This window comes from Canis aureus, chromosome 12 (assembly GCF_053574225.1).
Source record: "Canis aureus isolate CA01 chromosome 12, VMU_Caureus_v.1.0, whole genome shotgun sequence".
Taxonomy (NCBI): domain Eukaryota; kingdom Metazoa; phylum Chordata; class Mammalia; order Carnivora; family Canidae; genus Canis; species Canis aureus.
In genome coordinates this window covers 12,606,372-12,630,074 of record NC_135622.1, presented here as the reverse complement: position 1 = coordinate 12,630,074, position 23,703 = coordinate 12,606,372, and the positions used below count along the sequence as shown (strand labels likewise).

The following is a 23,703-nucleotide window of genomic DNA, read 5'->3' as shown; positions in this document are numbered from 1 at the left end:
TAGATTTCAACACATGAATTTTAGGGCAAGATAAATATTCAGTCCATAACAGGGGCTCAGTAGCAAAGGCTAGGGGAGAGGGTAACTAGGTTGCAGAGAGAGCAACCTGGAGGAAGTGATGCTCTCGTAAGGACTGATGGCAAGGTGGCCATTAGCCTGCTGAAAAGAGGCAGAGAGGTAAGAATAAATTATATGAGCTAAGGCATGAAGGCAAAACCATGATGGTTTGGTATTTCCAAATCTTAAAATGGAGTCAGGGAGTGGAGGGTGATGTGGAGGTGGCAAGAGGTAAAACTGATGAGGCAGCCAGTGGTAAAAGTATGAAGGACCTATTAATACATCCTTGTACTTTTCTTATAAAAACCAGAGTTTTAAGCAGGAAAATTGCAAAGCCACATTGCCATTCTGGATAGAGTCCTCTGGAAACAGTATGAAAGATAAATCTGTGGGGGACAAGACTGGAGGCAGAGAATCCATTTGTGTAGATTAAATTTTTGGTCCCAATTTTTCATTCCACTTGGTTAGCATTATGCATCCACGCCTTTCCCAGTGGGTGCAGTACACTTTTTGACCTTGGACTTGATTTGGCCAATGGTATGTTAGTAGACATGGCACAAGGAGTAGAGATTCAAAATGTGCTGGTGTGGCTGAGCTACCACACTTGTGCTCCCACCTTCCAGCATAAGAACATTCCCCTGCATTCTTCTGGTAGCCAACAGTTGCCAGTAGGATAACAGACAAGTGAAATAGGCCTAAACCCAACCTGCAGCTAAGGCAAGTCCAGCCAAGCCCATTCTAGATCACTGAACCACAGCCAACTTACAGGTACGTGAGTGAGAAATAAATGCTTATTCCTGCAAGCCACTGAGTTTTTGAGTAGTTTGCTACAAGAATTATTGCTTCAATAGCTAATTGATATACCAGTTAATGTGGGGCCCCTGCACATCCTGTGGGGTGTCCAGAGAAGAAAGAGTTCATGAAATGAACTGGGTTTTGTGGTTTAGTTTTGTTTTGTTTCTGCTGCCCAACATCTGAACCCACTCTATGTTGGGGAATAGAATCTGACACTGTATGAGTTTAGTGGGAGGCATCACCCCAATGATCCTTCAAAAGTCCCAAAGGCCAGATATTTACTCTGCTAAAATTATCACTAACAGTTACCTGGAATGTTGAACTCATTAAAGCAAAACTTTGAAATATTTTGAAAATTTTGAAAATATTGCTCCTTGCATAGAACAAAATGAAAGCATGAGTCATAAGGACCGTTGTTAGGTATGGCTTTTCCTAAGAGCATTGGGCCTTTTTTTAAAAAGATTTTATTTATTTATTCATGACAGATACTGAGAGAGAGAGAGAGAGAGGCAGAGACACAGGCAAAGAGAGAAGCAGGCTCCATGCAGGGAGCCTGACGTGGGACTCGATCCCGGGTCTCCAGGATCACGCCCTGGGCCGAAGTCAGGGAGCACTGGGCCTTTTTAAAGAAGAAAACAACAAGCCTAAATCTCTAAATTTTCAACCCAAAGACTTTCCAAAAATGTGTTATCTTATTATTTGCAGTCTAAAATAGCTGAAAACCAAGTACAGGGTTGCATTGTCAAATTTCAACATCTATTGAATTGACAAACGTCCTAGGTATGTTATGTGAATGTTAAGGCATTTTCAGGAAAGGCTTGTAACACCCCCAAAATTGTAATAAAGACACCTGGGAAGATCGGAAGGACTCATAATTATAACACTGAACGTTCGAACCGGCACCAGGTCTTCTTTGGCAGCTGAAACACATTCCTCTCCCTGATGCCTAGTCTGAAGATGCTGGAACTCTCTTCACACATTTCAGAAGGAAGACAGTTCTACTCCCACCTCCTTCCCCCACCTCACTGCTCTTTGCTCATAGGTCTATAACCAGAGTCAGACCCCAGCTTGACCTGGAAGCAGGAGGCATAGTTACTCTAAGTAAAATCTTCATCCACAGAATTTCAGAGAGGCAGACTCAGAGATGGAGATTCACATGCTGAACCTTTATTAGGAAGTGCTCTTGGGACCACGCGTGTGGAATAGAAGGGACAGAAGCAAAACTGGGCAGAGGGAAATCGAGTACAGTGTGCTGTGTGCACTGGCAGCCCAAGCTTCAGCCGACCCCACTGTGAGCTAAAACGGACATGCAGAGTCATCCAAGTTGGGGCCAAGGTTCTAGACCTTTATAACCCAACTTTGACCAGCTACCGGATGTGGCTGCTCCAGGAAAGGGGCATGACCTTGAGCAATGTGGTTTTCTTCACCCTGACACCCAGTGTCTACAACATCCCCAGCAACTGAGGAAATGAGACCTTCATTCCTTGGGGGAGTGGCGTGGGGAGGGTTGGGACGGGGGTTGCACATCACAGCATTTGCCAAGACTACATAATTTTACGTTACTATTTAATTAGGAGCACTCTCCCCAGAAATCAGGAGTCAGTGTGCTAGTTCCAGCCACCGTAAGTGGCCCTAATTGTCATGTCAGTTGTTGATTTGAAACTGGGACTCATCCGTGACTCATGTGAAACGAAATTCCAGGAAATCGTGGAGAAAAGAAGCCAACACGTAGAGAGAGAAAATGCTGTAGAGGATTTATCATGTTTGACCTGCCCATACATCTGTTAGTTCTATCGTCAGGAGGGCCTAGAAGACCAAGATGTGCTGGCAAGGAGAGCGCCAGCATCTCTGAAAAGCAGTTTCATGACTGATTTCCACAAACCAATGAAACAATTAGATGCAGTTGAAGTGGGATCCTTGGTTTTCATGGAAAGGGAAAGACATCAGAAGGAAAGATGCTGATTTCAGGCATTTGTCTGCCAAAAAGCAAGATAATCATGGTGGTTATAATAGACTACGGGGCCAGAGTCACAATCAAAACAATCTGACCTGACTTGGTGGGGATTAATTGATTATAGAGTCTACGCTAGAGATAAGAGCTGGCCACCAACATGGAATCTGTTTGTTCCCTCCAGTAAAGGTGGCATCTCCAGCCTCTTCTCAGCTGTATGTGGTTATATGACTAGCTTTGGCCAGTGAGATGTGGGAAGAGGGAGGTTGGCCACTTCCCGGGCATGCCTATAAAGGGGGCAGGGACGAAGTCATGTTTGCTCCCTCCATCCCACCGCATGGAATATGGGCAGGAAGACATTAATCTCCCAGGGAAGCAACCAGATAGAAAGGTTCTGGGTCCTTGGACAACCTCTTAAGGCAGAGCTGCCATACCAGCCCTAGACTACCTACCTTTAGGCAATGACATGAGAGACGGGTCACTTCGATCAAATTCATTGTAATTTGGGGTCTGTCTTATAACAAACTCTGATTCATTGCATGTTATGTCAGGGCAAAACCTTTGTTACGCTGTCACCTCCAACATGCCGGGAGGCATGAACCAACCTACTGCTCTGGAGGAAATAATTGAGGAAAAAGTTAGAATATTGGTATGTGTGGGGTACTCTTGGCCCCTTCCAGAATAACCTCAGGGAAACCTGACAGGTTCCCAATGGTGGTGGGAAGGGAGAAGAGCTCTGTTGAACACGTTGCTCTCTCTGCCTACAGCACGTCATCCAAGCTGCCTCAGAACCCAAGAAAGCGGTGCTTTTGTGGGTCAAAAAAGCTAAATTAACTGATTCTAGCCACTGAACTGAAGCATTTATAAATTAGGAGATAGCCTTGTAGCAGGAAGTAAGTCCGTGGTATGGCCCTAATCCTTCTCCAGTGTTTTGTTTTCAGATCTCTCTCCAAGACCAAAGAACCACTCCAGTGGCCCAGAACGGATTAAGGGCTTTGACTCCCCCTCTAAGCTGGTAGTTTCCGATGGTCTTGAGATAATTGGTGTGGGATGAGGAGTGAATTCAGCGCAAAGGTCCATAAGCAAGTGGCCGGAGTCTTCAGGTTTAAACTCTGTATCTGGATAAGACATTTGGCCGTTGGTACTAGCACCTGGAACCCCAGAAGCAAACAGAACACCAAAGATAACACAAGCCTGGCCTGAAAAATCTTGTGACCGGTCGACCTTCAAGTCTGTGACCATTCAACCTCTAAATCAGGGCCTGGCACTCATTTTACATAAAAGGCCATCTGGTAAATATTTTAGGCTCTGTGGGCTCAATGGCCCTGAACCCACTTCCTGTGTTTACAGAATCTGCCACTGTGTAAATCATGGTGAGAGGGGCCCCCCTGCCACCAAGCCCAGATCCCGGCTCTCCCCTCACGCTGGCAGCCCAGGCAGGTGCAGGTGGCCTAGAGGAAGCCCAAGTCTTGGGCAAGTGACATGAAGAAGCCGGGCAGTTTGAAGTCCCTCATGCAACCCTGTGGTGTGACCCTGGCACAGGTCCTGCCTTCTCTGCTCTCCCTCCCTATTGCTCAGGTCCTGTGCCTGGTCTCTCCAGCTCTCCTGTCAGCTCTCAAGAAACCTATTATCTTTCCAATAAATTCCTTTTCCTGCTTAAGGTAATCAGTCTTTTTGTCGTTGCTGTTATTTGAAGTTCAGAACAGTTAAGGATATCAATTTTGTAGCCATCAGCACAGAATACCCAAGATGGTTGGAAACAGCCCAGGGAGAGAAGAACAGAAATGTGGTAGGGAGGAACACAAAATGACCTCTAAAAGGGAAGGGATAGAGAATGGAACAGGTGGACAATGAAGAGATTGTGTACAGAGAACTGGAGTTCCAAGGTCAATATTTGGAACCAGAGTTGTCACTCGTGTAAATAAGGCACAAAGAGAGTCAGTGACATCTGCAGAAGCCACTGGGGGCAGAAAGCCAGAAAGGGTCATTGACATGGACATGGGGGTCACAGAAGATGGAAGCTCAGACGGATTTTCACTGAGCCAGCATTTTTCCGAGCAAACTCCTTTAATGCAATTTAATTTCTTAATGCATGTTCCCTCTTGCACTGGGAAACAGTTTCCAATTTTTCCCATTTTTCATTTTTTACATTCCTGAAATTATTTTTGTTGGCAATGATCCCTTGACACTTAAATTTTACATCATAAAGTTGAACTGTCATCAGCTTCTGATCCATGGAGTCTTCCAACCATTGAGTCTGCAACTGACTTGCGACGGGTTTTCTCTCATCAAATTTTTTAAGTAGGTCAAGCAGACGTATTCTTCTATTAACTGAGAGCCAGTGACAAATGTCATCAAGTGTACATACTCTCACCCACGGTCAGTTTCACTTGCAATGTTGAGAATGAATTGAATCCACAAGAATATGCATTATTTCTTGGCTATTCCACGAATGTACTGTGAGCAGCTTTGCGATGCAGCAGCACAGGGACTGAGGAAGGAAGCCGGGGAGGGAGAGGGGAAAGCCAATGAGACCCAGAAGCTGGGAGGGAGGCACCAGCACATCAGACACCCTGACTGTAGTGCTGGCCCCCAGCGTCTCCTGCCTCTGATGCCTAAGCAGCTGCACAGGGGTGAGCCACTTGTTGGGGTGAGGAACACTGAGCAGTTCTTACTCCACCCAGGGCTGTAAGTTCTCTGGCCTCTGCCCCAGCACCCAGCAGTGCCTCTAGGCTGACAGCCGATCAGTCCAGACTCAGATCGAACATGATGTAGGGGGAACTGATGAACTTGGTGTGTTTGTAGGGATTAGACTGTTGCTGGCTTCACAAGGCCCCTGGAATGTGGAGGCTGCTGATTTTGCCACATCATCACCTGCCTATCTCAGTTGATACCCAGAGCTGTGTGGCTGTTGACAAGTCACTTAACCTCTCTGATTCTCTGCTTTCTTGTGAAAATAAAGCTTAACCTGCTATGCTGATGTAAGGATTAGAAATATTAAATTTAAAGTGCCTGGTGAGGGCTACCTGAGTGGCTCAGTTGGTTAAATGTCTGCCTTCGGCTCAGGTCATGAATCCCAGGGTCCTGGGATCGAGTCCCACATCAAGCTCCTTGCTCAGTGGGAGCCTACTTTTCCTTCTGCTTCTCTCTTCCTCCCTCATGTGCTTGCTCTCTTTGGCTCTCAAAGAAATAAAATCTTAAAAAAAAAAAGTGCCTGGTGTATAGTAGACACTCAACAAATGAAAGCCCTTTTGTGATTAATAGTGTGGCTTAATGTGAATTTCAATCTGGTTTTTTTTTTTTTCTTTTCAATCTGGTTTAATTTGGAAATCAACCGCCTTCTTTTCATTTCTCTGCCTGAGTGCCTGAGAAGTTAGCCCACTCTGGCAGCTGGAAGGAGTGACCCCGGGGCTTGAAGACCTGAGAGGCACCCCGGAGTGTGAAGGAACAACAGACTGGATTTGTTTAGCCAATGCTTTTGCTACTTGGGAAACAGAGAAGCTTCTGCCTTGATAATTCGGAATTATTGCATGCTCTAAATCATTCGGAGTCAACCAATAAGATTGTCCTGTATTTGTAAAACCTCTGGGCTCCATTCTAAAATGCAACAGGCGGAAAGAACAGGTTCTGTCTTTCATCTGTCCCAACGTCTGGGCGCCCGGCGCTTCCCTCCGCGGTGCGCAGCGCCCCTAGCGGCCTCTCGCGCCATCGCGCCTGTGCGGCGCCGCCGTGTCGGGCTGTGTCCACCAGAGGGCGCCAGCGCTCCTCGGAAGAGGGAGGCCGCCCTCAGGGCTGCCCGAGGGGCGCGGGTGCAGAGGGCCGCGGCGGGGTCCACGCGGGGCCTCAAGATCACACGTTTATATGCAGCCCAAGGATTTTTTTTTATTTTGGGAGGGAGGGGCAAAGGGAGGGAGAGAGAGAGAGGGAGACAGAGAGAGAGAGAGAGACCTCACTGAAAGCATTTTACTTCCTCTGTTGCAGCCCCTCCCCCCCAAAAATAATAAAATAATAATAACAACAATCCTGTATTAGTAATGGCCCCTTTCCTGGAAGGTTTATGGGCACAGAATAATCGTATCTTGGCTGCTGCTGATAAGAGACTACCTTTGGGGAGCCTAAACTATTACCTCTCAGATCTATGCAGAATTTTAATCAATAATAGCTTGTATTTGAATACTCTTCTAAGCTTTTGAAGTGATCTTCAGAAACCTCTCATTTAGACTTTACAAAAACCTTCCCTTTCCCTCTTTAAAGATGAACCAGGGCACCTGGGTGACTCAGTTGGTCAGGCCCCTGACTCGGTTTCCACTCAGGTTGTGATGGCAGGCCAGTGAGACCCAGCCTGTGTCAGGCTCTGCCCTCAACACAGTCCGCTGAGGTCTCTCTCTCTCTCTCTCTCTCATTCCCTCTGCCCCTCCCCCCCAAAATAAATAAATAAATCTTTTTAAAAATAATAAAGATGAACCAACAGGTCTACAGAGGTCATTGTTACTCTTATTGGAAAGGTACACTCAGCTGGCAACCACACCTGCATGTGGGCTCTCTGTTCTTTTCCTGGTTCTTCTCACCTCCCCAAATTCTTTGCTTACCCCTTTGCCTAATGCGTAACAGCCCAACTTTAGCACTTCCTTTTTTTGACCTCCCCCCGCTCCCCACAACAGCTGGGCCAGAGCAGGTGTAGAAAGGAGGCCGCAGGCTGGCAAGCTCTTGAGACTTTTGTCTGCGGACGGACGAAGGTTCTGGGTCCCATCCTTTACCGCCTGCGTGGCCCTAGGCACCACAACAACCCATACTGTTCCTGAGTCCTCTGCTGAGGAGGCGCCCTGGCTGTAAAGTCTCTGAGAGGGCCCCACACAGCTCTAACTTTCCTGGATGGTGATTGTTTGGAAAGCCAAAGCCCACCATTGAGGTGAAAATGTGATGGGTTGTTTTGGGGTAAACTGAATGTTGATATTTCCATGTATGAGTCAACCCTGGGTTTCTCACCCAAGCCCACCCCAAGCTGCATCTCCTTCCTCACCCCTCACAGCCAGCAAACCCTTTCTCAGGAGCCAGATTCTCCAAGCCCAAAACGGAGTGACTGATGATTACTGGCAAGAGCTAACTATCCAATGGTCAGAGCCATGCATGCATAGCAGCAGCCATAGGCAACATGTCCAGGATGCTTCCTCCACGTCCCCACCACTGCCCTTCAAGACATGGACCTCACACCTCACAGGGCTGAGAGGATTTGATCCACATTTACCATGAAGCAGCCCCCAGTTTCCTTTGTCTTATTTCTTCTCTGGTGCCACACCTGAGAACTTTAAAATATGAAAGATGGAGCCCATTGTAGTGATAAGATTAATTACAAAATTGTCTTTTCACACGAGGAAGAGAGAAGACCACAGAGTGACCAGGAAGCCTGACTGTACAATAGACTCCCAGGTAAAGGAAAGCTCACCTACTCCAGGAACCAACACGATTTGCATTTTGCTGGAATATGTGAGGGTGGTTCAAAGATTGAAATCAAGTGGCTTTCCAAACACTTGGCTCATTTATTTTTTTCTGCCAAGCTCTAATGTGCTGTCCTAACTCAGTGCGTCCACAGTAGCCCCTCAGATGGCTCCCCTCCCAGCTTCCCAAGTGCTCTGTCAAAGCTGCTTTGGTTCTTTTTGTCCTGAAGCTTGTCCTCGCGTCCTCACATCCATACTTAGCATATGTCACCTTGAAGAGTCAAGAGGAAGGTGGATGTCGAGGAGGACAATTGGCCCCTGGGGCGCCTGGGGCGGAGTGGCCAGTCCTCAGGCTGTGAAGTCCTAGGCACAGTTCCCAGGGGCTCCTGAGGGGAAAGTTCTAGGGCCCCTAGGCCATCAGGTGGGCCAAGCACTGAGTGTCCCCACCAGGGTGAGTCAGGACAAACTGATCTCGGTTGGGAGCCTGGTCAACTGGGGATTTGCCTGGAGGCCAGTTTTCCTGAGCTGCTACGGTGCAGAGAAAGGGGCAGTCGGCCGCCCTTGGCCCCGGGGCTCTGCTATCCTGTGGCAGCAGGTGCTGACACGCTCCAACAACCTCTTGCCTCACACCGTTAGCCTCCCTGGCAAAGGGTGTCCTCCTCCTTGGGGCAGAAACCTCAGCCCCCAGGCATGTTCCACGTCCCCTGGGAAGTTTGTCAGATGCAAGGCCCAAACCCTCCAGCTCTCCAGACTCGGTGGTCTGCAGGCTCGCATCAGAGTCCTGACTCACAGCCTGACCCAGGCAGCCTGGGAAGCCGGCAGGGTCGAAAGGTCACCACTGAGCTTACACCAGACCAAACTTTGAACTGGTTTCTCAAAGAATTTCTTTTTTTTTTTTCCAAGCCAAACTGTATCCAGCTTTATTAAAGATACTTTTCATAAACAATCATGGTATTTCAGGCAGGACATGGGCAGATGATCATTAACAGTTTACAACAACTTTCGAACTCCCTTCTTCAAAGGACTACCAAAATCAGAAAGCCACTATAAAACCCAATGAAGTCTTCATGTGATGCTCTGAACAGGGAAAGTTTAGAGTGAGGGTTGACAGTTCACATTTAGCATGTTGTTTAACAACTTTTCACAAGCCGACCCTGACTTTCAGGAAATGAAATGAAAACAGCAGAATTATCAATCTGAAGATCCACAAGCTAAAAAAGGAACTCTTTTGAGGGATGCCATCTCAGTGGTGACACTGTAAAGTCCAGATTGCATGATATACTGGGAACCATTTCATGGGGTCAGGTTCCAACAGGTCTCTGGGGTTAAGGAAGTCAAGTCTATGTTGAAGGCAGAGAGGGAGAAGAGGACATAAAAAAATTAATTTTGGTTTTTCCACACCACCAGGGTGGCTCATGTGGAACATCAAGGAATCCCTCTTCCTGGGAGCCAAGAGGAAGTTTCTCAAAACTAGAAGGGAAAGGTGTTTTTTCCCCTTGTTATCAATCTAGCTTCGAAGATATTCTATTAGTGACATATGCCCTTCCCCCAAAACAACAACGAAGTGTTCCATGTGCTAACAACATAGCTTAAAAAAAAAAGTAAAACAAAATTCTACGTTTTTATAAAACTTGATAAAAAATAGTATTTCAAACTGTACAGTCACCAGAAGTACACAGTTATCAAAAATGCACACACTTCACTTAGCATCTCCAGCACCTCCAGCTTTCTGTGCCTGGTCTGTTTTGGCATCTCCATTTTCTGCAGGGTTATTTTCATCCTTGCCAGCATCAGCTTCCCCTTTTTTCCTTTGGGTACCATCTCTCCCTTCTTTGCAGGGGCCTTTTTAGGCTTGAGCTCTGGCTTTGGAGGAGCAGGTTTAGCAGATAACCTTGCAGATCTTCTCTGTGGCTCATCCTTCACCTTGGCTTTATCTCCTTTAGCATCCCCTTCAGCCTTTCTCTTGGGTGTGGTGGTGACAGCGGTGGACGTAAGCACTGGACGGGGGGATGCAGTGGCTCGTGGGCTTTGGCCGGTCTGGGGGTCGTTATCGCCTCTTCTTCTTCACACTGCTCCTCTCGAAGAATTTCTTTCTTTTTTTTTTTTTTTTAAAGATTTTATTTATTTATCTCGAAGAATTTCTATGCAGTTTTCTCTCTGTGTGTCCTCAGGCCCTTCCTCTGAGACTGTGCCCACTGCGTTTCTCACATGTGAGAACTCTCCGACTTGTGGGGCTACCCAGGTCTGAGACTACACAGCCAGGATCCGTCAGGCTTGCTTCTCACTCCAAGCCCGGCTCCTCCTCTCCCAGGCCTACCCCGAGAGGGACCCTGAGTGCCACCCCTGTGCAAGAGGACCCAGGTGAACTGCCCGCAGGAGACAGGCTGAGCCAGGTTCAGTCTAAAGGGCGCACACTGCAGAACTCCCATCCACACATGAAACCAGACAATATCTCCCCCAAGCCCCTAGATATTATAATATGTGCTTTATTTGAAAAGAAATCACTTTTAGGATGCTCATCATCACTCACCATCAGGGAAATGCAAATTGAAACCACAAAGAGCTATCACCTCACACCTGTCAGAATGGCTAACATCAAAAACACAAGAAACAACAAGGGCCAGCAAGGATGTGGAGAAAAAAGAACACTTGTGCACTGTTGGTGGGATTGGTGCAGTCACTATGGAAGATGTTACAGAGATTCTTCGAAACCTTAAAAATAGAATTACCATATGATCCAGCAAGCCCATTTCTGGGTATCTATCCAAAGAAAACAAAAACACTAACTCAAAAAGATAACACACACCTCCGTGTTCTTTGCAGCAGCATTTCCAATAGTCAATATTGGAAAACAGCCCAAGAGTCAATCAATGAACAAACAGATGAGGAAAATGCAGTATATAGAAAGTGGAGTATTATTGAGCCATAAAAAGAATGAGATGTTGCTATTTGTGACAACGTGGATGGACCATTATGCTAAGTGAAGTAAAACAAAGAAAAAAGCAAATACTGTATGATACCACTTATATGTGGAATCTAAAAGGAAGGAAGGAAGGAAGGAAGGAAGGAAGGAAGGAAGGAAGGAAGGAAGGAAGGAAGGAAGGAAGGAAGGAAGGGAGGGACACCAAGCTCATAGATGCAGAGAACAAATCGATGGTGGTCAGAGGTGGGAGGTGGGAAGTGGGCAAAATGGGTGAAGGAGTTCAAAAGATACAAAGTTCTAGTCACAAAATAAATAAGCCCTGGGGATGTAAGGTGCGGCATGGTGACTATAATTAATACTGCATTGTGTATTCGAAAGTTTAAGGCAGCAGATCATAGAAGTTCTCATCGCAGGAAAAGAAATTCCACGAGACCTACTGTGGTGATCACTTCACAATACGTACAGATATCAAATTGTTATGTTGCACACCTGGAGCTAATAATGTGGTCTGTCAGCTATACCTCAATAACAAAAAAGAAATCGCTTTTAAGGACCTCTCTACCATGGAGATACAAAATGAGTCCAGTTTGTTTAAGAACGGCACTAAACATTTCCTGAGTGACTGCCATGTGCTGCTGACTGTTTTTACTCATGAAATCCTCACAAGGATCCCGTGAGGCAGGTATTATCATAATGATTATTCCTATTTTACAGATGAGAAGACCGAGGCAGAGAAAGGATAAGCGACATGCCCAAGGCCACAGAGCTGGGACTTGGCCCCAGCAATCTGCTGTGAGCCCATGCCAACGGCCAGGCTATAGGTCTACAGACATGTCACCAAGGAAGGAAAACATCTGAGAGTCAGAATAATGACTTAGGAGCCGAGCAGTGCCCAGAGAGACTGGCTAACTAGGATGATGTGCACGGGGGAGGAGAGGAGACCAGGAGGGGCGAGTCCACACACGCGGTGGCCTCCCGCACACAGCGGCAGCCCCAGGACATCCAGACGGAAATCCGAAATCCCAGAAGGGCTGTCATGCTGTCCACTCGCACTCCACTCCCCAGAAGAACCCGGGCATCTGCACAGCAGTGGAGGGTACTGCTCCCCTCCTGCGTCTGTCTCTCCCCCACTCCCTAGAAGCCCTGCTCCTTTCTCTTTGCAGGACCATGGCCCTCATGGCGTGTGGTCACCTTTGGTCCGCTCCTGACTAGATGCAGGGAAAGGCCTGGGTCACAACTAGGAACCTGAGAGTAACTACAGGTGAGGGGACTGGTACCCTTCCTCAACTCCGTGTGTGCGAGCTTTGACATTTTCCAGGTAGCACATCCTTGGGAGAACTATGGCTCTCTGTTAACCATGGCAGGCTTCACATGACAGGCTGTTATTGCAGCGTAAGAGGCTGGGCAGGTGGTTAGTCTCAGTCCAAGGAGGAGGATCAGACTGACCTGGCCTGTCTTTGCAGCCTGGGGCCCAGCTCAGGCACTGGGCATCCTTGGGTCAGCTGCCCTCTGCCACAGGCTCTCCCTGCCCTGCCACAGGGACCACAGGCGCTTCCAACAGCGTGTGTGTGTGTGTGTGTGTGTGTGTGTGTGTTCCTGGCACAGGGCAGGTGAATCCCACACAGGCAAGTGGGGCTCCGACTGCAAAGCTGAGGAAAGGCCCTAATACAGTCAGTGCCAGACAACCTCCACCAGCTGCTCCTGCTTCCTTCACCTCCTCAAGCAGAAGGCCATGTCCTAGGGCATAGGACCAACGGCTACAACAAATCACTCTAAGAACACAAGAGCTTAAACAAGAGAGAAGTCTTTCATTTGTCAGGTAACAGTCCAGAAGCAGACAGGTTATCCAGGTGGACAGCTCTGCCCTCAGCACGCAGTTGCCACTTGCAGGTCCAAACGGCACGTGTGCTTCTTGCCCAGGCCGCAGCCACCAGGAAGGGGAGGAGCAGAGAGTGCCCGCTCAGTCCTCTCCCATGCGTGGCTGGGGGACAGGATACCTTATTTCAGCTCACTCCTTGTTGGCTGAACTCAGTTTCATGCAAGGGAGGCTGGGAAATATCCTTGGCTTGGTGGCCACAGGCCCTGGTGAATGTCTCTTACTGTGGCAAAAGGAAGAGCAGACACAGAGGCACAAGGTCCCACACAGGGAGACCCAGTCTTCATGAGGTGAGCTTCTTCTGCTCCCAGCCGTTGCTTCCTTCCCCCTTTGTCCCATCTTGACACTCCAAGGGAACCAGGGGTTTCAACACTTGAGCCTCCCTGCACCTAGGCCAACGGGGATCCTCGTGGGGGGCTCACTGGTGATGATGAGGGACTGCTTCATCGGAAGCCCTGCAGGGTCCTTGACCAACCAGCTTCCGTGCCCACCTATGTCATTTGTCACTGAATTTCAGTTGCCCGCCCACCCCCACGTCCTTCCAAGGGGTCTCAGGAGGTAAAGGAGACATGGCCCTGGTCCCAGGGAGCACTAGAGCCCTACCTCCAGGTCTCTCTCGGCCTCCTCCAACAGCTGGTTCTCCTCTTCCTCCCATGTGGTCAAGGTGCGGCCCGGGTGGGAGCAGAGCTCTGGTGTCACGCTGCCCTTTGCACCCAGCCCTCTCCCTGCACGCCTGTCCCTGCAGCTCTCTTGGCTCAGTGACTGGCTGGGCTGCAGAGGCCCCTTTCTCCGTGTTGCACAGCAAGCAGCAGAAGACAGGCATTCAAGCACAGGCCCACCTGTCTTCTCCCCAACTCGGATGCACATCTCCACAGTGAGTGCAGCCACTGCCAGCCTGGGTGGACCTGCAGGCAACAGCTCGCAAGGCCAGGCAGATGCCACATCCCTGACGTGGTGGGCAAGGTGTCAGATCCAGGGGAGTGGACCTGATGGACCGATGGATCTCCTCCTCCCCAATGCACACGCACATACAATTACTGTGACACACCCCTCCACACCAACTTGCTTTTAAGCTGTCATGGAGGAATGCCCTCAAACAAATTCATACTGAGGTTGTAGTGATTTCATGGGCCGAGAGGCAGGGTGGCATAGTGGCTAAAGGGCGTAGATCTAAAGTCAAGTAAACTGAGTAAATCTGAAGTCTGCCACTTCCTAGCTCTGGGGCCTTGAGTAAATTACTCAACCCCTCTGAGCCTCAGTTCTTGCATTTATAAAATAGGGGCACCTGGGTGGCTCAGTGGTTGAGCATCTGCCTTTGGCTCAGGGTGTGATCCTGGGGTCCTGGGATCAAGTCCCATATCGGGCTCCCTGCAGGGAGCCTGCTTCTCCCTCTGCCTCTGTCTCTGCCTCTCTCTGTGTCTCTCATGAATAAATAAATAATCTAAAACAAAAAAGAAAACAAATTCTTTAAAAAAAATGGATAAGTATTTTTAAAAAGAATTTTCATTAGTTTTTATTTTTCAAGAAATTTATGCCAATAAATTAGAAAATTTAGATGAAATTAATAAAGTTGTCCATAATATCTATTTTTAAAATTCCTTTTAACTTTTTAATTATAAAACACAGATATAGAAAATCACACAAATGCATAGGTTAGTGAATTTTGATGAAGTTAACTTAACACCTTTGTAACTAGCCAATCAAACCATAAATAGAACCCTGGCAGCCACCCCAGAACACCCAGGCCTTGTTCCTATCGCAGCCCACTTCCTCCCTCTGAAAGCAACCACCATCCCAAGTTATGAGAATCATTTCTTCAAGTTTAAGTTTTTATAACCCAAGAGTGCATCCTGAAGCAATATAGTTTAGTCTCCCCCCCCCCCACCATTTTTATTAACTGGCATGTCTTTTAAGTCCCTTTTAATGCATAGGTTGCAATTTCCATCCGTCTTTCCCTCATATATCTGCTGATGCACACAGGGCATTTCACCTATAGAGTTTCAATCTGGATTTTGCTGACTGCATAATCATGGTGCAGTTCAACATGTTCATCTTAGCCCTGTAATCTCTACAAATTGGCAGTCGGATCCAGAGGCTTCATCAGATTCAGGTTCTATTCCTTTGGCCTATACGTTGGGTTGTGTTCTTTCATCAGGAAGCATGCTTCCTCCTCTTTCCCCCCATGGATGGCTCACTCCAGTAATTCACTGGGTGTTGCAAAATGATACTTTGATTCTATAATCTCATTTTCATTCATTAACTAGAATAACTTTATAAAGGAATGCTTCCCTCATCTAGTACTTGGTTATCCAGTGATACAGTTCATGTAGGCAAAGACAAAATAATGTATTTCTTTTTTTTAATGTATTTGATTCTTTCCACTTATTTACCATTTTTAAAGGTAATGAATTGCTTTCCATCATCTTCTAAGGGTAGATGTTCATCATCTTAATTTTTGTATCATTATGAACTCATAAATATAAGTATATACTATGGGCTCCAACCAAGTGCAATTATAATTCTTTCTGAAATTTTGGAAAGGGAAAACCTCTTCATAGTGGCTTCTAAGTCCTTATGACATGAAAATAGTAGTGGTTAGCTTCCTTTATTCACTTACATGACAAGACGCCCCAGGCTTGTCTTACACATTTCCCACACCAAAACTGCAATCAGTCATTTCACTGAAAATCGGATTAATTTTAGTGGGAATAGTATTTCAAGACCACATGATGAGCTAGGAATTGGTAGTAGCTTGGGAAAAATGACATCTTTAGTGGAACAGTTAGGAAGCAAAAAATTCCAAAAACCTAAGAAAGTATTCTTTTAAAATAAACTTGGGATGTAATTTACCTACAAATGCATTTATTTAAAATAGATGAATTTTGATGAATTTACACATTTTTGTAACCACCATCCCAATCAAGATATAAAACATTTTCATGTTCTTGCAACCTTTTTCAGTTAAATCTACCTTCACCGCCAGAAGCAACCACTAATCTAATTTCTATTACCATATATTAGGTAGCCCTGGATGGTGTGTTCTATAAACCCTCACTGAACTTCATAGTCTTTTGTCTGTCTGACCATTTCTTCTTGTAATTCTGCCAATCTTTCCTTTATCTTTTGAATTTATTAAGTGTGTGCAAGTTTGTATTTGTATTTATTATTTGTATTTACTTGTCATTATGTGGTTACTGTTAGTTTTCACCGGGTTTATTTTTTCAGCCTTTCTGAGAGCCTTATCTTAGGGATATCTTTTGTAAACAGCATATGTATGGATTTTTACATGGAATGCAACAGTTTTTTTTTCTACTAGGCGTTTTGGTTTGTTTACACATACTGATTATTATTAATATTTGGATTTATTTCCAGCATATTGTTTCATGCTTTCTATTATTTCCCCTTCCTTCCTTTCCTGCCTACTTTTAGATTTTCCCCTCTCTCTTTTCCTTGTATGTATATTACATATTGCTTTTTATTCTTTTTAAAAGGTTGCGTTTGAAGTTTCAGTGTGCATGTTTAACTCAAGATCCAACAAACATCTTTTGACTCCACTGTCAAAAAACTCAAAGCCCAAAAAAATGTTCTGAGCACCCCTTTCCTATGTATATGCTATTTTAAATCAGTAGTTTAGGGAATCCCTGGGTGGCTCAGCGGTTTGGCACTTACCTTTGTCCCAGGGCTCGATCCTGGAGTTCCAGGATCAAGTCCCGCTTTGGGCTCCTGACATGGAGCCTGCTTCTCCCTTCTCCTGTGCCTCTGTGTCTATCATGAATAATAAATAAATAAATCTTTAAAAAAATAAAAAAAATAAATCAGTAGTTTGAGGTTTTTTTTCAATACATTTATTAAGATATTTCAAATACCACATAATTCACCCATTTATAGTATATAATTCAGGGTTTTTAGTATATTCACAATATGTTCAATCATCACTACTATCAGTTTTAGAACATTTTCATCACCTCCAAAACAAACTGTACTCTGTAGTTATCAGTCTCTACCTCCAAGGAACCACTGATCTATTTTGTCTCTACAGATTTCTCTGTTCTGGACATTTTATATAAATGAAATCTTGTTGAAATGTGATTTTTTTGTGACTGGTCTTTTCACTTACTATACTGTTTTCAAAGTTCATCTAGAAGTAGAATTGTTGGATCATATGGTAACCCTACTCTTAATAGTTTGAATAGTGCTAGGCTATTTTTCAAAGCAGTCGGACCATATTACATTCCCACTAGCAGCATATGAGGATTCTGATTTCTCCTCATGCTCTCACATTTGTTATTATCTGACTTTTCACTTTCAGTCATCATAGTAGGTGTGAAATAGTGTATTATTGCGATGTGCTTTGCCTATTTCTGACAATGTTGATTATGTTTCCAGTGTGTTTACTGGCCATTTGTATATCTTCTTTGGAGAAATGTCTATTCAGATCCTTGCCCATTTCTTAATTGGGTTGTCTTTTTATTATTGAATTTTAAAAGATTTTTAAAAAGATTTGCCAGAGAGAGAGAGAAAGAAAGAGAGCACAAGTAGGCAGAGCAGCAGACAGAGGGAGAAGCAGACTTCCCAGCGAGCAGAGTCGGACGTGGAGCTCAATGCCAGGACCCTGGGATCATGACCTGAGCTGACAACAGACATTTAACCGAGTCACTCAGGAGCCCCTTAAAAGATTTTTATACAGGGGGGCCTGGGTGACTCTGTCAATTGAGCATCTGAATCATGATTTAAGCTCAGGTCATGATCTGAAGGTGAGAGATTGAGCCCTACATCAGGCTCTGCAATGGGCTTTTGAATGAATAAATGAATGAATGAATGAATGAATTAAAAAATCTATACATTCTGGGTACAAGTCCCTTATCAGATATAGGATTTGTATGTTATTTTCTCCCATTCTGTGGGTTGTCTTTTTACTTTCTTGATGGTGCCCTTTGATGAACAAATTTTTTAGTTTTGATGTCAAATTTATCTTTTTGTTGTTCCTTATGCTTTTGGCGTCACATGTAAGAATGCTCTGCAAAACACAAGATAATGAAGATTTTTTCCCTATGTTGTCTTCCAAAAGTTTTATAGTTTAGCTCTTACATTTACATGCACGTGGCTATCCAGGTGAACGATTAATATATATTTTTTTAACTATTAACATTTGTTAAAAAGACTGTTCCTTTCCCATTGGATCATCTTGGTACTCTTGTTAGCAAATCAGATGACCAAAGTATGGGTTTATTTCTGGACTCTCAATTCTATTTGACTGATCTATTTCTGTCCTTGTGCCAGTACTAGTGTGTCTTTTTTAAAATTAATTAATTAATTAATTAATTAATTAATTAATTAGTGAAAGGCCGACGGGGGAGTGGGCAGAGACACAGGCAGAGGGAGAAGCAGGCTCCACACAGGGAGCTCGACATGGGGCTCAATCCCGGGACTCCAGGATCACACCCTGGCCAAAGGCAGGCGCTAAACTGCAGAGCCACCCAGGGAGTCCCAGTACTAGTGTGTCTTATCATTGCTTTGTAGATAGGTTTGAAATGGGGGAAGTGTGAGGCCTCATTCTTTTTTTAGGATTGTTTTAGCTGTTCTGGGTCCCCTGCAATTCTGAATGAATTTTAAAATCAGCTTGTCAATTTCAACAAATCAATTGGGATTTTGATAGAGTTTACAATGAATCCATATATCAGTTTGAATACTGCAATCTTGAGTTTTCTGATCTACGAACATGAGATTTTTCCAAGTAGTTAGATGTTCTTTAATTTCTTTCAATGTTTTGTAGTTTTCAGAGTACAAATTTTGCACTTGTTAAATTTAATTCCTAAGTTTTTTGATGCTATTATAAATGGAATTACTTCAATTTCATTTTGATTGTTCATTGCAAGTATATAGAAATGCAATATATTTTTGTATATTATCTTTGATCTTGCAACCTTGCTGAACATGATTATTAGTTCTAATAGATTTTTAGTGTCTTAGGATTTTCTCTATATACGCTCATGTCACCTATAGAGATCATTTTACTTCTTTCTTTCCAATTTGGAGGCCTTTCATTTCTTTTTCTTGCCCAAAGGCTGTGGTTAGAACCTCCAGTACAATGTTGAACAGTAGTAAGAGCAGATATCCTTGCCTTTTTCCTAATGACTGAGAAAAAGCATTTGATCTTTTAAATCTGATGTTAGCTAAGGATTTTTTATTGAGTCCCTTAATCATGTTGAGGAAGTTCCCTTCTATTCCTAGTTTGTTGAGTGTTGGGCATTGGATCCAGTCAAATGCTTTCCTGGAATCTGAGATGGTCATGTAATTTTTTTATTGTATTGATACAATGTATTACATTGATTTCCAGGTGTTGAACCAACTGTGCATCCCTAGGATAAATCCTGCTCAGTCATGGTGTAGAATTCTTTTTTATGTTGTTTTATTCATTTTGTAAGTATCTTGTTGAGGATCTATGCATTCATATTCATGAGACATACTGGCCTGTAGTCTTTTCTTGTGATGTCTTGTCTGGTTTTGGTACCAGTGTAATAAAAGCCATATAAAAGGAGTTGAGAAGTTTTCGTTTTTCTCTTTTTAGGAAGAGTTTGTGAATAATTGGCCTTAATTCTTCTTTAAATGTTTACTAGAATTAAGTCATGAAGCCAGCTGTGCCAGTGCTTTTTTGTATGTATAGTTTTGTTTTAAATTACTACTTCAGATTCTTCACTTGTTACAGGTCTATTGAAATTGTATTTTTTCTTTAGTGAGTTTTAGTTTATCTTTCTAGGAATTTATCCATCTCACCTAGGTTATCTCATTTGTTGTCATACAATTCTTTACTGCATTCTTATAATTTTTTTATTTCGAAAAAATAAATGTGAACTTTCTAAGGTCACATTATTGATTTGAAATCTTTCTTAATATAGGAATTTACAACTCTTAAGATTCCCTCTACGCACTCTTTAAGCTGAATTTAATAACTTCTGTAATATTGTGCCATTTTCATTAATCTCATTGGGTTTTCTGATTTCTCGATTTCTTTATTGACCTATTGGTTATTTGAAGTGTCGTGTTCAATAATCCCACCTATTTCTGATTTTTCTCAACTTTTTTCCGGTTATTGATTCCTAATTTTATTCCACTGCTGCTAAAGAACATACTTTGCACTATTTCTATTCTCTTAAGTTTATTGGTTTGTTTTATGGCTCACCATATGACCTACCCTGGAGAACGTTCCATACACACTTGAAGAATATATATATATATCTGTTGTCTTTTGAGTGCTCTACAAATGTCTATTAGATCAGTTAGTTTGTAGTGTTGTTCATCTTCTTTTGTTATACTTTTTTATTCATTATTGAAATGTAGAATATTGAAGTTTCCAACCACTTTTGTGGTTGTGCATTTATTTTCCCCTTCATCTCTGTTTTTGTTTTCAGGTATATTGGTGCTTTGTTATTAGGTGTACATATGTTTAGAATTAAGTCTCCTGATGTCAATTGACACTTTTATCATTATAAAATGTGCCTTCTTTGATTTTTGTATTAAGACCTATTTTCTCTTAAAATACAACCACTCTAGCTTTGTTGTGATTGCTGTTTGCAGCATAGGACTTATTTCCTCCTATTACTTTCAATCTATTTGTATCTTGTAATCTAAAGTGTGTTTCCTGCAGACAGTAGAGAGTTGAATCAGGTCTTTTTTACCAAGTCTGACAATCTCTGTAATTTTAATTGTTTAACACATCATATTTAATGTTATTATATTGTTGATGTCTTACGATTTTACTTTTTTGCTTTCTATTTCTCATGTCTCTTTTGTTCTATTCCTCCTTCAATGCTTTCTTTTGCTTCAAGTGAATAATTTCCAAAGTATTTTCTTTAGTGAATTTCCACTGTTTTATCATTTTTAAGTTGCTCTAGGCTTTACCATATACACCTTATCAGAATGAGCTTTTGATTTATACTAAGCTAATTCCATATAGGAACATTACTCTTCTGTTTCCTCCTTTTTGTGATGTTGTTATATATAAACTTCCTTTGATGTTACAAACTCAACAAATAGGGTAATTTTCTTAGGCTTATACAAATTCCCTCCAACCCACTCCCTTTATGCTATTAGCAAATATATATATATTACATTTCTGTATGACCCCAATGATATACCACATACATAATGTTTTATCCAGTCCCACTTTTTGTATCAAGAGGAAGGAAATAAGCATTTATGTGGTCTTATGTTATTGTTTCTGTAATACTCTGGGGAATTTTTAAGCTATTACATCTTTGAATATTTTTACTTCTTTTTCTCCTCTCCTTCTGGTACTTCCATTAGGTATGTGTCAGAGTGTGCTTAATGGCATCCCAAATTTCTATGAAGCTGCGTGAATTTTTCTCAATTTTCTCTCTGTTGCTCTATCTCCAAGTTTGTTTATTCTTTCTTCTGCCAGCTCAAGTCTACTGTTCAGTCTCTCTAGTGAATTTTTTATTTCAGTTATACATTTCAACTCCAGAATTTTTATTTGGCTCTTTTTAATATCAATCTCTTTATTGATATTCTCCATTTGATGTGACATTGACATCATACCTTCATTTACTTTTTAACTATAGTTTCCTTTAGTTCTGGGAACATGTTCAGAAGGACTTCTTTCAAGTTTTCCCTTATAAATCCAACCCTGGTTACTCTCACTGGCAGTTTCTATTGCCTGCTTTACTTCTAGCATGTGACTTATACTTTTGTGTTTCTCTGCATGATTATTTGTTGGGGACTGGAAATTTTAGATAACATACCAACTGGTCCTTCTCTACTTCCACCCCAAGTGACTGTTGTTTAGCAACCGGCTGAATTATTTTAGTTAACTGTATTCCCTCCCCTGATCCAGCATAAGCCTCTGATGTTTTTCCTTGAGAAAGCATAGCTTTGGGTAAATTTCCCTGGGATGGCAGTGGGTTTGAAAGGGCTCCCATATTCTTTGACTAGGCCAGTTGTTAAACTCCAGTAATTGCCATCTGCTTTATTGTTTTCAATAAGCTGTGGGGCATAAATAAACTATAAACTAATCCAATCATATCCTGGCTCCTTTAAAGGCATAGTTACTGAGATCTGTGTGTGATAATCTTATAATTCCAAGATGGCTCTTTCGGGCTTATTTCCCGGTTCTCTCCTGCAAACCAACTAACCTAGAGTTTAGACTACATTTTGAATCTCTCTCTCTTCAGTTGCCTTTTGTCATAACCTCCAGTGCTGTGCCCTCACACTTGAATTTTGCCGCTATTACAACTGAAGTCTTCTTTTGGAAAAGATTAGAAGCTATCAGTTTCATAAAGTGCCTCTTTCTCAAGTTAAAAATCTCAAAGCCAAGGCTTAGCTGGAATAATGTGAAACTTCTGAATGACACCCCTACTTGAGAAGCTTAGTGCTCAGTGGAGGGAGCAGGTAAGTAGCCTGGGGCCTTCTCACTTGTCTTTCCTGGTATAGAATCACCACCTCATGTGCCAGGGCAAAGGTGGTCATTGTCCCCATAATTCTAAGCATGCCCTACCCAAGATAGAGCCTCCACTCTCTGAGTGGGGGCTGAAAAGAATATGACCCACCCTGACCTATAGACTTCTGAATCACACTCACTTGAAACTACACCTCAGCAACAGGCACTTGGAGATAGGATGGGAAAGACAGGTCTTGCTTTTCCCAGGAAGATAGCTTTTCAATTGGAAGCTGAGAAAGACAAAGCCTTCTGTTTTTGGCTGTAGCAGTCTAGAGTCTCCATGTTGCTGAGCTGGAGTAAGGAGCTAGGGAGAAACCTTCATTCAAATGTCACAGACTCAAAACAAAACAAAACAAAACAACAAAAAAAACAAATGTCACAGACTCACCATCCCTACAGCATTTTCGTAAGTTTTCTTAAAAAGATGTTTCTTCACCTGCTGTTTGCACAGATGTTTCTACATCTGCTGTTTGCTTATAGGGTCACTTCTGGAGGCTTCACGTTTTAATTTTCACCACTTTCCTTGGAAGCAGGGAAGTAATCGCACTGTCATGCTAGAAGTCATCTGGTTCACTTTTTAACTCAAAACTTGAGTTTAGGTTACCCTCATTAACCATTTTCTTTGGTCATGATTACTTCTTGTGTCTTAAAACTTGTTTTTCCAGGAGCAAACCAAGAATGCATTTAATGAAGACATGTCGATAGTAAGCTCTCACTTTTTATACAAAATGACCTTGCCCCCTTTTTTCTTAGTTTTATTAGGTATAAAATTCTAGATTGATAGCTTCCTCTATCTGAAAATATTACCCCATTGTCTTCTGGTTTTCACTGTTGTTCTCAAGTAGCTGTAGCACTAATTACCATGAACTTCGTAAGCCTTCTTTTGCTCTTTTAAAGACTTATTTTTGGTAGTTTGCTTCATAAGAGTGTCAACTCTAATTTCTCAGTTGTGTAGGTCCTATATTTTGTTGATCTTCCAGAACTTAGCTCAGTAGGTCTAGATGTTGATTTTCTAAACTCCACAAATCTGATATGACTTTAAGTAAATGTGAAAAGTTCTCAGCCAAAATACCATCCCTAACTATTCTCTATATCATTCTTCTGGTACTCTAGAAGATGTTCACTGGCCTTCACCATTTGCTCTTGGTGACCTTTAACTTCTCCTTCATATATTCTGTGTACTGTACTGCATACTGTATTAATTTATCTTGG

At 43.2% G+C, this 23,703-nt stretch overlaps 1 pseudogene; it reads right to left on the bottom strand.

Moving 5' to 3' along the window:
- Positions 1-9,130: 9,130 nt before the first annotated feature.
- On the bottom strand, positions 9,131-13,904 carry LOC144281405 (uncharacterized; annotated as a pseudogene).
- Between the last annotated feature and the right edge of the window lie 9,799 nt (positions 13,905-23,703).